The sequence below is a fragment of the Chiloscyllium plagiosum genome, chromosome 13 (genome assembly GCF_004010195.1).
Source record: "Chiloscyllium plagiosum isolate BGI_BamShark_2017 chromosome 13, ASM401019v2, whole genome shotgun sequence".
Lineage (NCBI taxonomy): Eukaryota > Metazoa > Chordata > Chondrichthyes > Orectolobiformes > Hemiscylliidae > Chiloscyllium > Chiloscyllium plagiosum.
The window spans coordinates 12,727,103-12,739,063 of record NC_057722.1 but is presented as its reverse complement, the minus strand read 5'-3'; the positions used below and the strand labels follow the sequence as shown (position 1 = coordinate 12,739,063).

The window sequence follows — 11,961 nt, the reverse complement described above, 5'->3', positions numbered from 1 at the left end:
CTCCCTTATGTGTCTTTAACACATTCCAACAATTTAAATGAGAGATTTTTCCTAACCAATATAGCCACTCCCCTACTTCTGGTATTAAATGATGAAAAATAAACTCGGTCAAAGCCATTCTGCTGTGATTTCAGATGCTCCTTGTCATCCAAATGTGTCTCCTGTAACAAAGCAATATCTACCTTCTCCTTTCTTAGACTCAAGAGTACCTTCTTCCTCTTAATTAGTGAGTGACTTCCCTTGATATTCCAGGTACACCATTTAATCAAATCATTAGCCATAATCTTCTGCAATTACATTTAAATTCCAGAGAGGAGAAACCCAAACCACAAATTACTGAGCCTTAGTGTCGCATGATCCACCAAATATAAAAACTACATAAACTAAAACCATTACATTTAACAAACATATAAAATTATTAAAAATAACAAACAACAAAAACCAGAAAACAAACCAACATATAAAGCGCCAATAGCGCTGAGTAGGGGAACTCACCCCCTGCCCGGAGGGAGTGACTACCCATCCCAAACTGCCCATAAATGGGCATCTAACCATCTCAACCATCTTCACTTCTCCCAGCTAGAGCCGCATCGCAAGCACAAGCTAAAAAGTATAAACACCCCATAGAATATCAATATGAATAAAAAAACATTCTTTTATTAAAAAAAAGGAAATAAATACCCCACCCATTCTTTGGTATGTCCTAACTTAGAAATTTAAAATGTACATCTTAACCACCGCCAGACATAGTTTGAACCAAATTATTATCAATAGAGTTAAAAAAAGGGGGAAAGACAAAGCTCCAACCGGATTTCCTCCATTTCTTTTACAGAATGATAAATGCATACCCAAGCAACAATATTTATACATACTACAATTGTTTAACTTAGGTTAGTTTGTCCACAAAGTCTCTTAGGAGGAGAAAGTGAGGACTGCAGATGCTGGAGATCAGACCTGAAAATGTGTTGCTAGAAAAGCGCAGCAGGTCAGGCAGCATCCAAGGAGCAGGAGAATCGACGTTTCGGACATGAGCCCTTCTTCAGGAATGAGGAAAGCGTGTCCAACAGGCTAAGATAAAAGGTAGGGAGGAGGGACTTGGGGGAGGGGCATTAGAAATACAATAGGTGGACTCCCTACCTTTTATCTTAGCCTGCTGGACACACTTTCCTCATTCCTGAAGAAGGGCTCATGCCCGAAACGTCGATTCTCCTGTTCCTTGGATGCTGCCTGACCTGCTGCGCTTCTCCAGCAACACATTTTCACCACAAAGTCTCTTGCCTTCTCCGATGTGTCAAAGAGATGCATGGATCCATCTAAGGTGATCCGAAGCACTGCCGGATATCTCCTGGAGTACTGAATCCCAAGCTCCTTCAATCTTCTCTTGACACCATCATACGATTTTTGTTTCTGGATCACCACCGCTGAAAAGTCCTGAAAAAACATGATCTTAGACCCCTCGTAAATTAGGGCCTTTGGAACCTTCCCCTGGAGTCTGGAAGCCTCCATGACTGTCTCCTTATCCCGGTAATGATGGAACCGCACCAGGAAAGGACGAGGGCGTTGACGCAGACCCGACCTCCATGCTGCGACCCGGTGAGTCCTCTCTATCGTCAATCCTCTCATGCCAGTCTCCAAGTCAAGGAATTTCGGAAACCAATCTTCAATGAATTCCGCAGGCCTCTCACCTTCCTTACCCTCAGGCAGACCGATGATCTGAATGTTTTTTCTCCTGCCCCTGTTTTCAAGATCATCCACTTGGTCACGCAAATTACGAACCTGCGTCTTCAGGGCTTGGATCTCTTCCTTCAATAAACTGGCATCCGCATCCATCACTGTGACCCTGTGCTCCACCTCATTTGTCCTCTTCTCCAGGCAGCATGAGAGAGACTGGAGCCAGCTTCTCTTCAATCTGTTTCCCCATCATCTCGCGAGATTTCGAGAGCTGGTTCACCAGGTCCTGGAGGTAATCTGCTCTGAGGCTGCTGCAGGCCCAGCCTCAGATGCTCCTCCCCCCTTTTTAGGCATTTCTGGATAGCTGAAAATACAGGTAAGTCAATTTTTAAATGTTTCTTGGGTCTCCACAATCTTTCCAACACCCCAAGAAATCCTGATGATCTGGGATGGGTGGGTTAAAGGACCATCCTGCTCCTGCTGCGATGCGAAGCTCTGCTGTGTGATCTTCTCAGATCACTGCCATCTTAGATCCCCCAAGGTTCTGACTTTTACTGTGGTAATTTTCTGTTTCCCAGACAACCACGTGGTACCTTCAAGATTATTAAAAGGTGATGAAATAGAGGGAGTTTTCTAAAGTATGTCCTTCTTCAGTGGGAGCTGAACTGAGACTGATGAAGACTGAGGAAACATTCCTGATGAAGGGCTTTTGCCTGAACCGTCGATTTTCCTGCTCCTCAGATGCTGCCTGACCTGCTGTGTTTTTCCAGCACCACTCTAATCTCCAGCATCTGCAGTCCTCACTTTCACTTGAACTGAGACTGCTGAGCTCATTCTGTGTACAAGTCTGTCAGACAAATAGACAAAGAAGCCTAGCATTTCTCAGTCTTATAAATTTAAACTATGGTCCCAGGAGTGAAATGTCAACCCATTATTGCAGCCAATCTACAGCAATAATTTGATAAACAATTGAGATGACCTGTATATAAAACAGAAATCAGTTTATACTTAGAATGATGGGTCATTATAAATACAGTACCAGACAGTGAGGAGTCGAGAAGAGACTTGGTTTCATGCCGGGATGCAATATCGTCCTCAAATGTAAGCGCAAAACTGAACTAAGGCCTCAAATTACATGAGAGTGTTAATCACTGGAAAGAATTTGTGTGTTCAGTTAAGGGAATGTTCTGTTTATTTATGTTCAAGATTTGTTGCGTGGATCAACCTCTCTGCGGTTTTGTTATGTGTGTATAAGGAGTTCCTTCCTTTCTCACAAGTCAGTCAGGCCATCTATTAAAGTGCATTTCAGTTTCTCCACGTGCTTGCTTAAGTAATTGTCATAGTCCTTGATATGTTTTCAAATTGGTCTTAAATTAATTACAAAAGTAATGTGCACCCAGTTACTGAAGTGTTTCTTTAAATAGGCTTGCAATAAAACTATTTCAGCAATTTCGTTAAGGCTTTTAACATACAGCAAGGCAGGGCACACTGATAGTAGTATACAGATTGTTCTGTTTTTTTAATTCATTCCCAGGAAGAGGGCATTGCCAGGCCATCATTTATTGCCCAGAGGGTAGTTAATTATCAACCACATTGTTGTGCATCTGGAGTCACATGGAGGCCAGAACAGGTAAGGATGGCAGTTTTCTTCCTTCATGGACATTAGTGAATGTCACTATATAGAGATTTATAAAATCATGAGGGGCATGGATAGGGTGAGTAGACAAGGTCATTTCCCCATGGTCTTCAAAAGTTTAAGGTGAGAGGAGAAAGATTTAAAAAGGGACCTAAAAGGCAAGTTTTTTCGTGCAGACCGTAGTGCATGTATGAAATAAGCTACCAGAGGAAGTGATGGAGTCTGTTACAGTTCCAACATTTAAAGGGCACATGGATGGGTATATGAATAGGAAGGGTTTAAAGGGATATGGGCCAAATGCTGGCAAATGGGACTAACTTAGGATATCTGGTTGGCATGGACGAGTTGGACCAAAGGGTCTGTTTCTGTACAGTACATCTCTATGACTCTAACTGAGAATAACAGATGAATTATCAGATCCATCTTTCTTTCAAAATGCACACCAGCCTCGCTACTCTAGTGCTTTAATGAAGAACATACATTTTCTTGTACTTTCAATAAGCTTGCATGGAAGTACCACATAAATATGAGTAAAAACACAAAAGTTAGAAAGGTTAATCAAGCCCCCTACTTCTCGAGAAAAATTACTGTTGTAGTTCAGATTTCCTTCCAGAAACTCAATCAGCCAAGTATTGGTAGAATATAAATATGTTCACTTTATACAAAGACTATAATTAATATTTTTTCTGTGTATTCACATTTTGGTACATGCAATTCACACTACTGACTGCTCGTCACCTGGTTCCTAGATGACACTTGTACTTTATTTGTATGTTCCATTATATGACACACAACAGGTTAGGCACAACAGATTTCTAGCCCCTTGTATTTCATGTTTTCTTTCCTCCTTTTATTCAATCATTCATGGGATGTGAGTGATATTGGCAAGACCAGCATTTATTGCCCACCCCCAATTTATTTTGAAGGTGAGTGTGAACTGGCTTCTTGAACCAAGCAGGTGATGTGTTGCAGCTGCACCCACAGTGTTGTTACAGATCTCAAGTTCCAAGATATACATGGTGGCCTTGAAAGAATGAGATATAGGAGCAGAATTAGGCCATTCAGCCAATCGAATCTGCTGTTCCATTTGATTAGGGCTGATATGTTTCCCAGTGCCATTTTCCTGTCTTCTCCCGATAACCTTTGATCTCCTTACTAATCAAGAACCTACCTACCTCTGTCTTGAAGACACTCAATGACTTGACCTGCACAAATGGCTATAGAGGTCATATGTTCTGCAGATTCACCGCCCTCTGGTTGAAGAAATTCCTCCTCATCTCATTTCTAAAGGGTGTCCCTTCTCTCTGAGGCTGTGCCCTCAGGTCCTAGTCTCTCCTACTAGTGAAAACATCTTCTCCACATCCACTCTATCCAGGCCTCTTAATATTCTGTAAGTTTCAATGAGATTCCCCAATCCTTCTAAACTCTATTGAGTACAGACCAAGAGTTTTCAATCGTTCCTCATAGGAGAAGCCCTTGATCCCTGGGATTATTTTGAGAACTTCCTCCAGAGCCCTCCAATACCAGCCCTTAGATATTCTGAATGCATTCTGACCAAAGCCTTATACAGCTTCAGCAGTTCTTCTCTGCTCCTGTATTCTAGTGCTCTCGAAACTACATTTGCCTTCTAAACTGCCAATTGAACCTGCATGTTAATCTTAAGAGAATCTTGAACTAGGATCCCTAAGTCTCTTTGTGCTTCAGAGTTTTGAAGCCTTTCCCCTTTTACAAAATAGTTCATGTCTCTGTACTTCCTACTAAAGTGCATAACCTCACACTTTCACTTATATTCCAACTGCCACTTCTTTGCCCACTGTCCGAGCCTCTGCAAGTCTTTCTGCGATCTCCACAGGAGATTTCAGGATCTGTCCCTCCTTTTATCTTTGCGTTCTCTGCCAATGTAGAAACAATATCCTCAATGGGAGTCTGCAGAAGGTCTTGGACGTGCCGCGAGAGTGGGCAAAGAAGTGGCAGGTGGAATACAATGTGGGAAAGTGTAAGGTAGAAATTCATTAAGTCTGCTTAACAGATGGATAGGTTCTTGATTAGTCAGAGGCTCAGGGTTACAGGACAAGGCAGGGAATGGGGTTGAGAAACATATCAATCATGCTGGCATGATGGAGCAGACTCGATTGGCTAATGCCCTAATGCTGCTCTTATTACTTATGGTCTTAACTTGTGTCTTTGTTGTTACCTTGACTCAATTGTAATACCATTACATCTGACTCCAGCTTCTCCCTCTCAAAGTGCAGGGTGAAATTTATCATGTTATGGTCATGCCTCCTCGGGGTCCCTTCGCCTTAAGCTCCCTAATCAAGTCTACCTCTTTACATGCCATAAAATCAAGAATTTCCTGTTTCCCTCGTGGTTTCTACCACAAGCTGCTCCAGAAAACCATCTTGCAGACATTCCACAAATTACTTTTCTTGGGATCCACGACCAACCTGATTTTCCGAATCTAACTGCATTGTGAAGTCCCCATGACTACTGTAATACTGCCATTCATACTCCTAATTTATTTTCTGCCCACATCCTGACCACTGCTAGGAGGCCTGTACAGAACTCCCGTCAGGGTCTTTTTCCCCTTTGTTGTTCCTTGATTCCAAGTCTTCTGATTCGACATCACTATTGATTTAGTTTCCTCTCATACTAATAAGGCAAACCCTGTCTTTCTAGCTATCTGCTTGTCCTTTTGAGAGTATACACCATCGTAGGATATTTAGTTCCAAACCCTGATCCTCTAGCAGTCATGTATCAGTGATGTCCGCAACATCGTACCTGCCAATTTCAATCTTTGCTACAAGCCCACTTATCTTCTTTTGTATAGTTAATTATTTATGTACAACATCCTCAGTCCTGCATTGGCCACCTCCTTCTCATGATTGTCCCCGTATCCACTGTGCCTGAAGTTAGATTCCTGATCCTTTCTGTAGGCCCCATCATATTACTTGTGCTGGAAACTTTAATGATCTCTGCTAAACCCTTCCCCTCACCTATCCCCAACTATTTAGTTTAAAACCCTATCAATTTCTGTGTATGTGTAAAAGTCAGAATGGTGTGAGATTTGGATGGGAATATTTTTGTGTAATATTCTCATTCAGATGTTTACAGGGATACCTTTAATTTGTGTTTGCATTCAAAACTGTTTCAATTTGTCTTTACTTCTGTGCTATTTTGTCTTGTTGAGTGCATGTATCTCAATAAGTGTTGATAGTGGCTTCTATAAAAGCTCCTTTAGTATGTAAAAAAGGTATGACATTACAGTAAAATTTCCAAAAGCATTTTACAGAAATGTTACAAAGCAAAATTTGACAAAGTTACATAAGACACTGGGGATGATAAAATGTTTTGTCAAAGAGCTTAGTTTTTAAGAAATTCTTTAAAGGAGGAGGGAGTTTGAGAGGAAGGGAAATCCAGAGATTTAGATCTGGATAGCTAAAACAAAAGTGGATCAATTAAAATCATAATGTTCAACAAACCAAAGTAGGAAAAATGCAGAGAACAGGAGGGTAGTGCTGAAGGACATTACGGTGCAGCAAGATCAGGAAGGGATTTGAAAACAAGCATGTGAAGTTTAATATTGTTATATTGTGGACCAATGCAGATGATAAGTGAATGAGACTTGGTATAAGTAATTAATAGAATAAATGACTATAACTGAGTTCTGAGACTAACCTTCATTAGCATCCCTGTTAGTCAGTTTGATGTTAAGAACATGGTCGCTTTTTTTGTAGGACACCAGAAAGGTTTGTCAACAGTCAATTTTTCCTCACAGACACAAAGGTCTTTGTTTTTCTTTTTTCCCCAGTACCTGTGTGGTGTGTGTGTGTAAGTGCAGATGTCAGTAAAAAACAACATGTGTAAGGTAATTTTATTCACTATTTCCACCCGCAGGAAAAACACCCCTGTGGCCAGGGAACCAATAACATGCAAAGCTTGGAACAAGCAATGCTTACGTGAAAAAAGTGAAGGGGAGCATAGGGGTCAAATCAAAATAGAATTGGAGGGGGAAACAAAGCACTCCACACCCCACAATAACCACCCCTCCCTAAAGACATTGAGAGTGTTAGTGAAAACTGCATGCTCCCTCTCCAGGGACTGCTGAGCTGGAACACAACAATGGAAGAGGGGCAGGCAGTCGGCTGTAATGAACCCCTCCATGGCTTGCTGCCTGGGCCTGTTAATGGCCAACCTGGCCAGGCCCACGAACAGAACCACGGGGAGATCCTCTGATCTGCTCGCCTCACTCTGCACTGGGTGCCCAAAGATCAACAGCCTAGTGCTGAAGTGCAACCAAAAACACAAAACAAGGATTTTTAGATAACTGAAAAGGGGGTGCACATGCCCACACCCAACATATACATGGAGTCTGCGGGCTCCACAGCACCACAAAACAAACAGTTGGGCTGGGAATCTGCAGTTACAAGGGCCTTCTGCACCCAACACCCTCCACCCAAGGGAAAGAGGGAAATCTCCCACATAGAGAGCCCTCCACTGGGGATCCCCACTGTCAAGGCATGTCCGGGCGTTGAACAAAGGAGAAGAGGTGGATGGTGTGTAGTCTGGACGTGGCACGCCATTTTTCATCTTCAAAGGATATAGAACAAACATTCCGGAGGTGGCCCAGATTGTGGGGGAGTACGAGATTCTGGAACCAATATGAAATTCTTTCCGAGTAGGGGTATGTGTAGACGCGATTTCAACGCATACCTGAGTATCTGCCAACTGGTGCACAGTGTCGGGACCAAGCACACACGTCTTAAGCCACACAAAGGTCCAGATGGTATCACTGCTTTAAGAATTATAGAAGCAAGAATACCTGCAGCTTTTCATTTACAAGCGAGCCATCACCTTTTCCCCTCATCTGTCAAATAAAATTCTACTATTGTTTATCCAATTAAATTCCATTTAAAGCTGTGGACATTTATCCTGTTAGCACTGCATCTGCCCCAACATTTTAGATCTGATTCCGTCAAGCCTAGAATCATAGTCATCGCACTTAAAATTATCACCAACGGACTCAAAGCAAAGCTGCCTTATCTAATCCGCTGCTATCATACATACATCACAATTCAGACACTGATGTTATCAGCCTGCCTCAAGTCAAACCTTGTCTCCTTGTTCAAACATGTTGGAAGAACATTTCTCATTGATATCTAACTGCTAAATAGCTATAATTGTGCTGGACAAAATTACAAGCCCAAGCATTGTGGAAGAATGGATTCTGGACAGAGTTGTCTTTCACTTGGATGTAAAAGGGTAGGGCTATTTAAAATGCCTGTCGAATTTATGATTGCACCCTTCCTGAATCAAAAGGTCTTTTTCATGCTGGACTGTTGTATAAGCACAGCAGGTCAGGCAGCATCCGAGGAGCAGGAGAATCAACGTTTCTGATGAAGGGCTTTTGCCTGAAACATCGATTCTCCTGCTCCATGGATACTGTCTGACCTGCTGTGCTTTTTCAGCACCACACTCTTGACTCTGATCTCCAGCATCTGCAGTCCTTATTTTCGCCTGGACTATAGTATAAGGTGATGATTCTAAAGGAATTCAAGTTCATGATACATTAGCTCCCCCCAATTTGCTGATGTTTTCATCCACAGAATGTGTGACAAGGATTATGATATTAATGTTTGGAGGGATTTTATATATCTCTACCAATTGCCCAAATTACACGGAATCAAATACAGTTGTACTTATTGATATTATGCAATAAACCTTTTTCTTATTAAAGATCAGTGTGTCTTCTTTTGATACTCTATGGTGAAGTGTCTTCTACTAATAATCACTAGATTGACCTAAGACAAACAAATCCAAAGGAAAGTTGTTGGCAGTGAGATACCATTGACCAGAAATTGAAGTCGACTTACTATATAAGTACAGTGGCTACTAGAGCAGGTCAGAGCTAGGAATACAGCAGTGAGTAATTCACCTTCTGACTCCCCGGTACCTGTCCACCATCATCAACGACCAAGTCAGTAGTGTGATAGAATGCTCACCACTTACTGGGATGAGTGCAGCTTCAATAACACTCAAGAAGCTTGCATCATCCAGAACGAACCAGTCCACTTGGTTTTTTTGTGCATGTGATGCCATTCGGTCATTCCAACACTGACGCTCAATAGCAGCAGTGTGTACTACCTACAAGATGCAATGCGAAAATTTGCTAAAGCTCCTTATACAGCACCATGGTCTATTTTATCTAGAAGGGCAATGGCAGCAGATACATAGGAACACCACCACCTGCATGTTCCCTTCCAAGACACTCACTATCTTGACTTGGAAATATATTGCCTTTCCTTCACTGTGGCTGGTCAAAATCTTGAAATTCCCTCCCTAAGGGCATTTGTGTGTCTGTTTACAGCACATTGTCTGCAGAGGTTCAAGAAGGCAGCTCATCACCACCTAGGCCGACTAGGGATGGGCACTAAATGCTGGCCAGCCAGCAACATCCACCTCTCACGAGTGGCTTTTGAAAAAAGTCCTCAAACAATTTTTACCCAGTACCACGGACTAGTAAAGTTGTCATATACTTTAAGATAGTTTCCCAGATGTCCAATCCTACTATCAAATTCAGACTGATATTTCAGTGTAGTGTTACAGAAACACTTCATTATTACAGGCGCTGTTGAATGGTGATGTTGTTCAACCAATGCCTAATGTTGCAATGAATATACAAGTTTCTATGGCATCCTAAGAAGGATATGGGAATCCTCCTTTAATAAAGACCTTCACTAATCATCCTTGAGAGTTAGTTTTATATTAATAACATGGTAGCTTTGGTTGTAAAATATTAGAAAAGTTTAATAATGATGTAATTTTGTCAAAGCCAGGAATTTCCAGATAGTATAACTGCTTCAAGATTTACAGAAGCAAGAACAACTGTCGCCTTTAACATATAATCTAGCCAACGACTGCACCCTTTGCCTGTTAAATATCATTTGATAGAATAAAAAGGATATTCTGTTTGTGTTCAGATTTTTATTGGAAGGAATTCCCACATTGTCCTGTTTGACATTATTCCTTAAACAAACAACCACAGTTTTACTGATTCCAGTTTCATGGTTATTTATGGGATCTTGCTTTGCTGTTCCTGCCCACATCTATTCACCATCTTTATTAATAAAGTTGGAAATATACCAATAGATATATGTCAAATTTCATGATCCTATTCATGGAATAGAACTTAAGAAAGAAAACTTGCATCTTATATGTCATCAATGTATGATATCCCAAACCACTTCACAGCCAATTAAGAATTGTTAAAGTGCAGTCAGCATTACAATGCAGGTAAATGGAGCTGCCAGTTTGTGCACAGCCAAGCTCCCACAAACAACAGTGGGATAACTGATCACAAAGTTGTTTTAGAATGAGAAATGTGGCCTGGTAATACCTAAGGAACCAATGCTACAGAAGCCAGAAGTTTTCAGAATGGCAGACTTTTGGGCTTTGACCAGTTCCATCATGGGCCATGTGACACCCCATTGCCAGAAAGGATGCTAACCTGGGCATAACATATCATGTGACCCCTGAGCATGCTCCTTACCAGATCATGATATTAAACAGCCCTGCTGACTGGGTTGATAGGTATTTTTGAAAGTTAAATGACATAGCTCCAATGTGCGCTCTTGCTGCATTATGTATGCTTGAATAGTGGGTTTGATATTGGACTCTGGAAAAAAAATGCATTAAAAATAAACTGGCTATTCATTGGAGATTCTGCTGTTTCCACAGGTGAAGTATTCCTGGGATCAGCTCATACTGAGTATTTGTCCTGGTGAGTATGTTGCTACATGAGACTAATTACACAGGTCTTGATAGACTTCCAGTTGCTCCCCTTTGAATTCCTGATCCTCCAATGAGGCAGTGCTATCATGTATTGACTATTGTTTTGAACATTTTGTCTCCTTAAGGCTACCATACACATGCACCCAGCAGTGGGAATCTACATAGAAAATAAAGGTATCCACATTTTTTATACAGTTCTCATTTAGAATTCTCATTAGTAAACTCGACTGCCAAAAACTTCATTATGATAAAAAGATGGTACACATATAAAATGATACTTCCAATGTGTTCAATTTTGGGAAGGTGTTTATCAATTTTTTTGAGACAACATTTTAATTGGGGATTTAGGAGAGACTTGGATATTGTATTCAAGGTGTTTAGGAACACATACACACACACACACACACACACACACACATAGTAGTTATCCAATCAAAAAAGATTTCTCTCAGATCATTAGAGACAGAGTGCTTTCATTGGAAGGAACATGATCCCAGATCTTTGATCACACACTGTCACTGCATTGCTAATCTGTGTGGCATTACCAATACCAAATCTGTCACATTTTGTTGAACATTCAGAATAATTTTCTGTATTCCCACATTGGCAGAAATGCCTGTGATTTTTCAAAGTTAAATTGCAATCATGCAAGCTAAACTGTAACGGTCTTTCTTTTCCAATTTCGAGGTGGAGAATTAGAAATCTTTTGAGAAAAAAACACCTCATCAAAATAAGTGATAGCCAAAAGTGCACTTGTGTCCTATTTCATGTCCAAGAAATATGCAATATGCAAACTCATTGTCTTCTAATCCATTAAACAAGAAGCAAAACAAACAATTGATCCACAGCGCATGCAGTTGAAACAA

At 41.1% G+C, this 11,961-nt stretch overlaps 1 protein-coding gene and 1 long non-coding RNA gene across 4 annotated transcripts in view; one reads left to right on the top strand and one right to left on the bottom strand.

Moving 5' to 3' along the window:
• amer3 (APC membrane recruitment protein 3) overlaps positions 1-11,961 on the bottom strand; it is a 141,877-nt gene that overhangs the window by 8,746 nt on the left and 121,170 nt on the right. The gene's annotated exons all lie outside the window — the stretch shown is intronic.
• The window catches only part of LOC122555779, a 38,940-nt gene that overhangs the window by 26,447 nt on the left and 532 nt on the right, over positions 1-11,961 (top strand). Inside the window, exons 3-4 of the long non-coding RNA XR_006313362.1 lie at positions 11,042-11,084; positions 11,221-11,269. This is a non-coding gene — a long non-coding RNA (uncharacterized LOC122555779). The remainder of the gene's footprint in view (positions 1-11,041; positions 11,085-11,220; positions 11,270-11,961) is intronic.